This window comes from Microtus pennsylvanicus, chromosome 18 (assembly GCF_037038515.1).
Source record: "Microtus pennsylvanicus isolate mMicPen1 chromosome 18, mMicPen1.hap1, whole genome shotgun sequence".
In the NCBI taxonomy this organism is placed as follows: Eukaryota; Metazoa; Chordata; class Mammalia; order Rodentia; family Cricetidae; genus Microtus; species Microtus pennsylvanicus.
This window is the reverse complement of record NC_134596.1, coordinates 8,327,465-8,335,864: the sequence shown is the minus strand read 5'-3', so window position 1 is coordinate 8,335,864 and position 8,400 is coordinate 8,327,465.

The window sequence follows — 8,400 nt, the reverse complement described above, 5'->3', positions numbered from 1 at the left end:
GAAGTGTAGGTAGGCGAAGCTCTCTGAGTTCGAGGCCATACTGGTCTAACAGAGCAAGTTCCAGGATAGCCAGGACTACACTGAGAAATCCTGTCTCGAAACCTAACCCCAAAAGAAAAAGTTTGTCACAGCTGAGGCCCTTTCGGTTACAAAAGGATTGTACAATCTTGTAGGATTGCAACATTTAAAGTCGTATGCGTTTGTGTGTGCGTGTATATGTGTGTGTGTTTGTATGTGTGTGTGTTTAATCCTCAACCTGTGTAAACCAGTGGAATTGGTACATTCCAGTAATTCCAGCATTTGGGAGTTAAAAGCCAGAGGATCAGAAGTTACCATTCTCAGACCCATAACAAAGTTAAAGCAAGCCTGGGCTGCATAAGACTGTCTCAAAAAACAAACAAATAAACAAAACACACACACACAAAAGAAAACCCAAAACCTTTGAATAATAATTGTGAGTTTCGACGCCAATATTTTTTAATTTAGCGAATGTTAAATGAGGCATCAGTGCACGAAGCCAATAAAACTAGAGCTCCAGACTGCTTCTTGTGTGCTCTTTAACGTTGAGGGGGTTTTTTTGTTTGTTTTTTTTGGGGGGGGGTTTGGTTTTTCGAGACAGGGTTTCTCTGTGGCTTTGGAGCCTGTCAAAGTCAGGGGTGAGAATACATTCCAGAGAGAGAGAGAGAGAGAGAGAGAGAGAGAGAGAGAGAGCGCCTGTAATGACTTCACTGAATCCTTACCTAACCAAAAGGGCCTCAGATGTAACAAAGTTATGTGTCACAGGTCTTGATTCCTCAGGATTAGTTTCTCTGAAGCCACACTCGTTGGCATGTACGCGAGTCCTGTCTCATGTCTTCCTGTGATCTTCCTTCAGTGTTTGTGTGGCCCCGTGTTTTCTTACAAGGAAACCAGGTATATTGATTAGTGTCTTCTTTGAAATCCCTGTCTCCAAGTGCAGCAGCACATTCTGAGTTTCTGGGGTTAGTTGGGATGTAAATGTGGATTTCAGAGGGAGCCAATTCAACCTTCATCTTGCATTCCTCTTGGGCAATTATCATGCTTACACCTGAGAATCTATATTCAAGGTGAATATAGATTTATTTCTTTATTTATATGACTATATTCTTTAGTCAGAATTTAGACAGAACTGTCTATAATTGCCCAGTAGTGTTGCGGTGGGTGGTGATATCAGTGTTTTCTTGTTCCTGTATTAATTTGATTTGTTTCCTCTGGAAACTAGATCTCTTAAATCTCATGATTTTCTTTGTCCTTTAATATCACTTGTAATTTAGTGGGTCATTTCAGCCAGAAAACTCCTGTTTTCTTTTCTTTTGTTTGTTTTGTTTTTAGCTTTGGAAAACTTTAATTTTTTAAATTAATGCCTTCCCTCTAATGCCCATTAAAAATCAAAACGTTGTCTTTTTGTGTTTATGCAAAGATCCCTTAGCTCAACATTGTCTAGAACAGTGGTTCTCAACCTGTGAGTGGCAACCCCTTTGGGGAGAGGGGGAGTACAGTGTTGAAGGAATCTTTCACAGACCATTGGAAAACACAGATAATTACATCATGATTCATAACAGTAGCAAAATTACAGTTACAAAGTAACAATAAAAATAATTTTAGGTTTGGACATCACCACGACAAGAGAAACCATGTTAAAAGGTCACAGCATTAGGAAGGTTGGGAACCACTGGCCTAGAATGAATTTGCATTACATCCAAGTGTATTTAGCCACTTACTCATTCACTAATTTAATAATAATTTCATTTACAATTTTTTTCTATTTTTTCTGGGATTACAGGTGTGTACCACCACACTTGATTCTGTATAATTTTTAGCACATGTAATTTTTTTGCCCAGCCCATTCTTGCTTTCTGGTTGGCGTATATCCTGAACTTCTGCACAAATTAATCACTCTAACTGAGGAGAGAGAGGTCTGTTTTCTCTATTCTATTTTCTTGGTTATTGGTTCTTTTGTGCATTGACTTTTGGCTTCCTGGTAGTGCTGGTTTTTACAATGTATTCAGATTCTTGGCTGTCTTTTGTAATTCTGAGAATTCCTGCTTGTTTGCCTCCTGGCTTGTTTCCAATTGGAAAATGTTCCTTTGAATTGTGAGCCAGGGATGGATCAGGCTGAATTGTAGTGTGCTGTGTCTACTTGGGCTGGAGTGGGAATTTCCGGCCCCTTTCACTAGGTCTCTAGGAATCTTTCTGGGCTGCTTCTTCTCTTTCTTCTTTTCCTTCTCCTCCTCCTCCTCCTCCTGCTCCTCCTCCTTCTCCTTCTCCTCCTCCTCCTTCTTGTTTGTTTGGTTTTTGTTTTGTTTTTTGAGACACAGTTTCTTCGTGAAACAGCTCTGGCCTGGCTGTCCTGGTACAGTGCTCTGTAGACCAGGCTGGCCTTGAACTCACAGAGATCTGCCTGTCTCCTTCTCCCCAGGATTAAAGGCGTGCACCAGCACCCCACCCTGCTACTCTAGGGTTCTTGACACTATAGACTTGAAGCACTCTGGCCCTGCGTCTGTTTCCTTGCTTATTATCATGGTGGCCTTCAGAGTCTCTTCCACATATTTCTACTGATTTCATTTAGAGTGTCCCCAGAGCAGCCCCCACCTCATCACAGGGATCCTCCATGTGCTTGGGCCCTCTCTGTATTTCTTCAAATTTCCTTACCTAATGATGAATACTCTCTGTTCTTCACTATTATTTAGGGTTTTTTTCCCCTAATACATCTCTCTCTGGAGTCCCTTAGTCTTCTAGCAATCTTTGTTCTTCCACCAAGTAGTCAGTAGCCACACTTGGCTATTCAGATCGAAATGATTTATAGTTGAATAAGATGTGATTTCTTGGTCATTGAAGGTGTTTAATCCTCATGTGTCCAGTGCCAACACAGAGCATAGCATAGACAGAAAAGGCCCAGCACTATAGAAAGTTCTGTGGGGCTGCCCTCCCATAAAGCTTCCCTGTGTGTGAAAAATGCAGAAGGTTCCCACATCCTGGCTGGGGCGTTGTGAAAGAAAGGATAGGCAGCATGCCCGAGGTGTACAGCAGGACACCTGGACAGCAGGAACTGGAAGCTCACTTGGTGGGAAATGAGTGGCAATGCTAAGACCTGAGCCCATTGCTCCTGTAGCATTGCTCCTCGAGCGTCACTGGAAGCCCATTGCTCCTGCAGCATTGTTCCTCGAGCGTCACTGGAAGTGAGTGAGCCATCAAGAGACAAGCTGTGATGGACAGCAGGTCAGAGAGAGGATGAGACCATCCAGGACACACATCTGAAACAATACTTTTGAACTTGAAATCAGAAAGGAAAGACACTACGCTATAAGGTCTTTACTTCATCCTCACAGTAACTTTGCCAAGATGGTTTTAATATTACTCCCATCGTATTAGTGAGCGGTGAAGAGGCCGCTCCTTAAAGCAGTCGGTCCTCCAACACACACGCGAGTCAGGCAGCCTTTGGCTGAGAACCCACATGTTCCCCTCCTCGCCGCTCTTGGAGTAGCAAGTCACTCAGACACATAGGTCACAAAGGGACAAGGCATTCAAATGCCGCTCTAACTCCAAAACCTTTACACAGTGGTCCTTAGGTTAGCTTGACCGTGGTCCACTGGCAAACATTTTTGAGCAATCTACTATACGTGTGTGTGCACTCTCATATTTACATAGATATTATGTATATCTAACTTCTTATCATATTCCTGCAGTATGCATATAATGAAGCACATTCAAACCATGCTCTGAAAAAGAAAAAAAAATATAATGAAAGTTCTAATTCTTTTTCTCTTGCTCCATTATCTCCCATGCTCCCCTGGTTGCTGCTCACCATTCCTGGCTTTCAAAATCACTGCGCTGCACTGAGTCGCACAAAAGAAGGCATATTTTAAAAAAAGAATCTGCAGCCTAGGAATCTTTGCTTCCATCTGCTCATCCCAACGCCTCTGAAAAGAAACATAATTGGGCCCTGATGTATTCAATGTCAGCCACATTCTTGAAGTAACTAGGGCTTTCTGCTATTTCTATGCACCAGTGGTCTGACATTTGTCTTCAGTTCTTATTTCAAAGAAGAGAATTAACTCTAACCTCCCAGTCAAAAAGTGAGCCTGGCCCTGCGTCCTGTCTGTGAAAGGCACAGAAATGGACAGACGGACACCTGAGTGTGTCACAATGGGTGTTTCTACCTAAGCTGGGTGATAATAGTGCCACCTTTTCTGAAAGGAGCTGAGACTGGAAAAAGCAAATGGCGCACTTCTTCCCAGTATCTGGGCATTTTTAATTGGTCACTTCCATGACAACGGTGTTCTTACACAATAGTCCTCAGTTTGAGAGCACTCCGATGTACTTGATTCTTCTCTTGGGTTCATCTCTGTCTCTGTCCATTTACCTCTGTTTTTCTCTCTCTGAAGCAGAGGGAGAACAGAGGTGCAGATACCCCTTTTCTACTGATGAAGAAGCTGGGTTGAGAAATTCAATCATACGGCTAGTCAACAGAAAAGTCTAGGCTCGGACCTAGTCAATTCTCCACACCAAAGGCCATGGCTTGGTGGAAATTTTCACTACAGTGGTTTTATACGGATGTCGGAGAAGACTCTGGGTCGGATGCCTGCACAGAGAAAGTACAAACACAACTTCATCTTACACCAAGAGGTTGGCGACGCTTTGTAGAATTAGTCCCTTGGAATCAGGAGAGGCTGCTCTTATATTTTATGCCCCTAAGAGTATCCTTGAGCAATATAGTTCCTGAAGTGGCTACCACAGGCCAGCAAACTGATCAGGGCAAGTCAAGTGAACACCATTCATTCTGTGAGACTGTCTTAGGAGTCTGGTCTCTGGTCATCTATGTCAACAATATGTTCAACGTCTTTAGAATCCATCCCTTTCTCTTCCTGTAGTTCCTCTTCTTGTCCTCATTCAGACATCTTGCTAGATTGTTCTAGAAGCCCTCGCCAAGCTTCCCCACCTCTCTCTCATTTGGCACATCCACCAGAGTCATTTGAAGCGGTTCTGACGATGGCAGCCCCGAGCTCAGAGGCCTCTGCTAAGTGCCCCACTGCTATGAGATCATGTTCAAAAATTGAACATGGCATTTGAGTTTCTTCATCTTACTCCAAACCAGCTTTCCAGCTTCTCCTCAGCCCTTCCTTTATCCTATCTTTCAGCCTCTCCAGTTTAATCTCTGTTCTCCAAAAATAGCCAGGGCAGTCATGCCTCTCGGCTTCGTTCATGTTCTGTGCTCTGCCTGGAATGTCCTCCACCTTCACGTCCGCCCTGGTAGAATCTTCCTCATCCCTTGGAAAACAGCTCACATGATGCTTCTTCCCCAGGGCGCTCATGCCTCCCCTTTCCAGGTGGGATGTGCCTCTCTGGGTACTGGGTCCCCAGAATATTCTGTTTTTCGCTATGGGAATCTTTTAACGCATAAGATCTTGAGCTTGTTAGGGGCTAGGAGAGTCTTGGTGATCTATGAGTCCTTGGTTTTGATACCTAGCATGTATTCAGAAATTTCTGTTTGAATTCTTTTGTTATAATCCCAGCATTCAGGAGGCCAAAGCGGAAGGATCAGGAACTTGAGGCTAGTCTGGACTATTACATACAAAGACTTTGTGCCTTCCCGACAAAAAGGCACAACAAATGTATTCATATAATTGAATGATTTTGATAATTTTTAAAGAGTTGATTGATTATTATTTGTATGTGTGAGATGTGTGGAGGTCAGAGAACTTTTGTGGAGTCAATTTTTTTCTTCCACCATTATGCAAGGTTTGGGGACAGAACTCAGCTTACAAGTTTTTTCAGCAAACCCTTTACCTGTGGCACAGTCTCACTGGTCAGACTTTGAGCGATCTGAAGGAGCCAAATGCCCACTATATCTAAGACAATCAGCAACTGATAATGTAGAAATTCAGTAAAAACATTACTTGTTTAGGGGTGGAGTCAGCTTATTCGCAGCATCACAAGGCTCATTAAATGAGCTTCCATGACAGCTGAAGGTCTCTCACTGGCTTTGCTTAGATTTGTGCTCTACCGACGGTGCAAAGACACTGGATTAGAGTGGGCAGTTACTTTGTTCACTCTTCCCATGCTGGGAACAGAAGCTAGAGCCTTGTACACATTAGGCAAGTGCTTTACCACTGAGCCAAACCCCTAGCCCTTCTGGGATGGGTTTCTAGCTACAGCTTTGCTACTAACTAGCTGTGCCCCTTTCTAGCTTCTTTGTGCAGTGTTCACACTAGACCAGTAGACTTCTGAGGCCTCTTCTTAGTCTATAATTTGATGATCCTTATTTTCCAGGCAAACCAAGCCTTCATTTCCCTCTGAGTGTGAATGACCTTTCTTAACAGGAGTGGTCCGTCTACATTGTCATTAAAACACCTTTATCTTTGGTGGCCCTATTAATAAGACACAATATTAGGAAAGGCTCTGGATAGCTTTTGGAGTGGGAGTTCTTGCTATGGAGGGAAGTAAAAGCAAGAGCGCCCGACAAACAGGAATTTCCTGTTAGTGCTAGAGCAGCCTCTTCCCCTTCAAATGGTGACAACCGAAAGAGAAGGGAAAGACTTCAGAGACCGCTCGCCTAAGCTGAGTGTGTGGCTCACACCAGCACCTGAGGGGAGAGACAGAAGGATTGCCATACGTTTGATGCCATCCAAATCTGCAAGGGCAGTTCCAGGCCAGTGAGAGATTCCTAGTAAAAGGAAGAAAGAAAGAAAGAAAGAAAGGAAGAAAGAAAGAAAGAAAGAAAGAAAGAAAGAAAGAAAGAAAGAAAGGAAGGAAGGAAGGAACCAATAACAATAAATAAATATTAGGTGATCAGTGAGGAGCTGAAAATGGAGGCTAGAACACATCATACAAGACTTGAAGATGAAACAGAAGATTACTGGACGATGAGTTTAAACTTCCGGTCTTTCTGAAAGCTGTCCAAAAGTGACACAGGCCCAGTTAAAGTAACATTCGTTCAGAGTGGTATGCGTCACTGTGTCTCAGGCTCCAAATGGACACCACGACAGCCCGCCTTGCCATAAAAGAAGACACCTGGTGTTTCCATCTTTTTGAAAGCCGTCCTTGTGTTTTAGTAAGTATTGAGATTCCTGGCAGAACTGGGTAGAAGTCACAAAGTTTCCATATACAGGCTGCCTCGTAGTGGATACATAGTCATGCTTTTTTTTCCCCTTGTTGATACATAGCCATGCTTTTTTTTCCCCCTTGTTGCGGGTAGTGAGGGAAGAGACAGGGGACATATACAAACCCTGTGACTTCCTTTCGATTCTGCTGTGAACCCCATTATTATCGCATCATACTGGAAGAGTTTGTTGAGTTTAAAATCCTCTCTCTGTTAATCCCAACCCGACTAACCCACGAAAGCCACCAACCTCTGTACCGTTCTCATAGCTCTTCCTTCTCCCTGATGTCTTGTGGTGGCCACGTGACATGCCGCCTGTCCATCCAGGCCTCCTCTACTTGGCACTGCACTTTGAATGCTCCCTGCGCCTTCTTAGGCTGTGATAGCTCTTTTCTTCTAAATGCTGAATAATGTTCTACTCTCTGGATGGGCTTCAGATTATCAATTAAATGACTGCAGGACATCTTGGTTGTGTCTATGTTTTGGCACGTATGAGAAAAAGTCTCTAGAAACACTCATTGTATGTGTGTGTATATACATAAGTTTTTGGGTCAACACAACTCATTTGGGTAAATATAAAGAAGCTCATACTGGATCATATGGTAAGAATATGCTATTTTTTTTTAGCTTTGTAAGGAACTGCCAATCTGTCTCCAGAATGGTTAGACCATTCTGCATTCCTGCCATCAATAAAAGATGTCGTTGGCCATATCCTTGAGGTGGTCAGCATTTTAGCTTGTGTCCACTCTAACAGCTGTGTAGTAGATCCCGTGTTGTTTCCTTTCAACTTTCCTAAGGACATGGGATGCTGGGCCTCTCTTTACCTGCTCGTATCTCGCTCAGTCTCTGGTGAAGAGCCCGTTCCAGCCTCTTGTCTGTTCTTTCTTATCTGACTGTTCGTTTGCTTATTGTTGAGCCTTGGGAGTTCTTTGTGCATCTTGGATTTATCACAGGTGTGCTTGGAAAACATTTTCTCCTAGACTCTAGCTGTCTTCATATTCTCCTGAGTGTCCTTTGGAAAACATGCTAACACTATCCACCTTCAGTCGACCCACCCAGGCGTCCTTTGGAGAACATGCTAACATTCACATTCACACCTTCAGTCAACCTACCCATGCAAAATCCCACTTCATATCACTTTAGCATATGTCTCATAACCTATAAAAAGTGGTTTTGTTTTCTTTTGTTTTGTTGGTTTTCCTTTGGATACGGGGTTTTATGTAGCCAAGGCTATCCTGGAATTCACTATATAGCTTAAAATAACCTTGAACGTCTAATTCAGA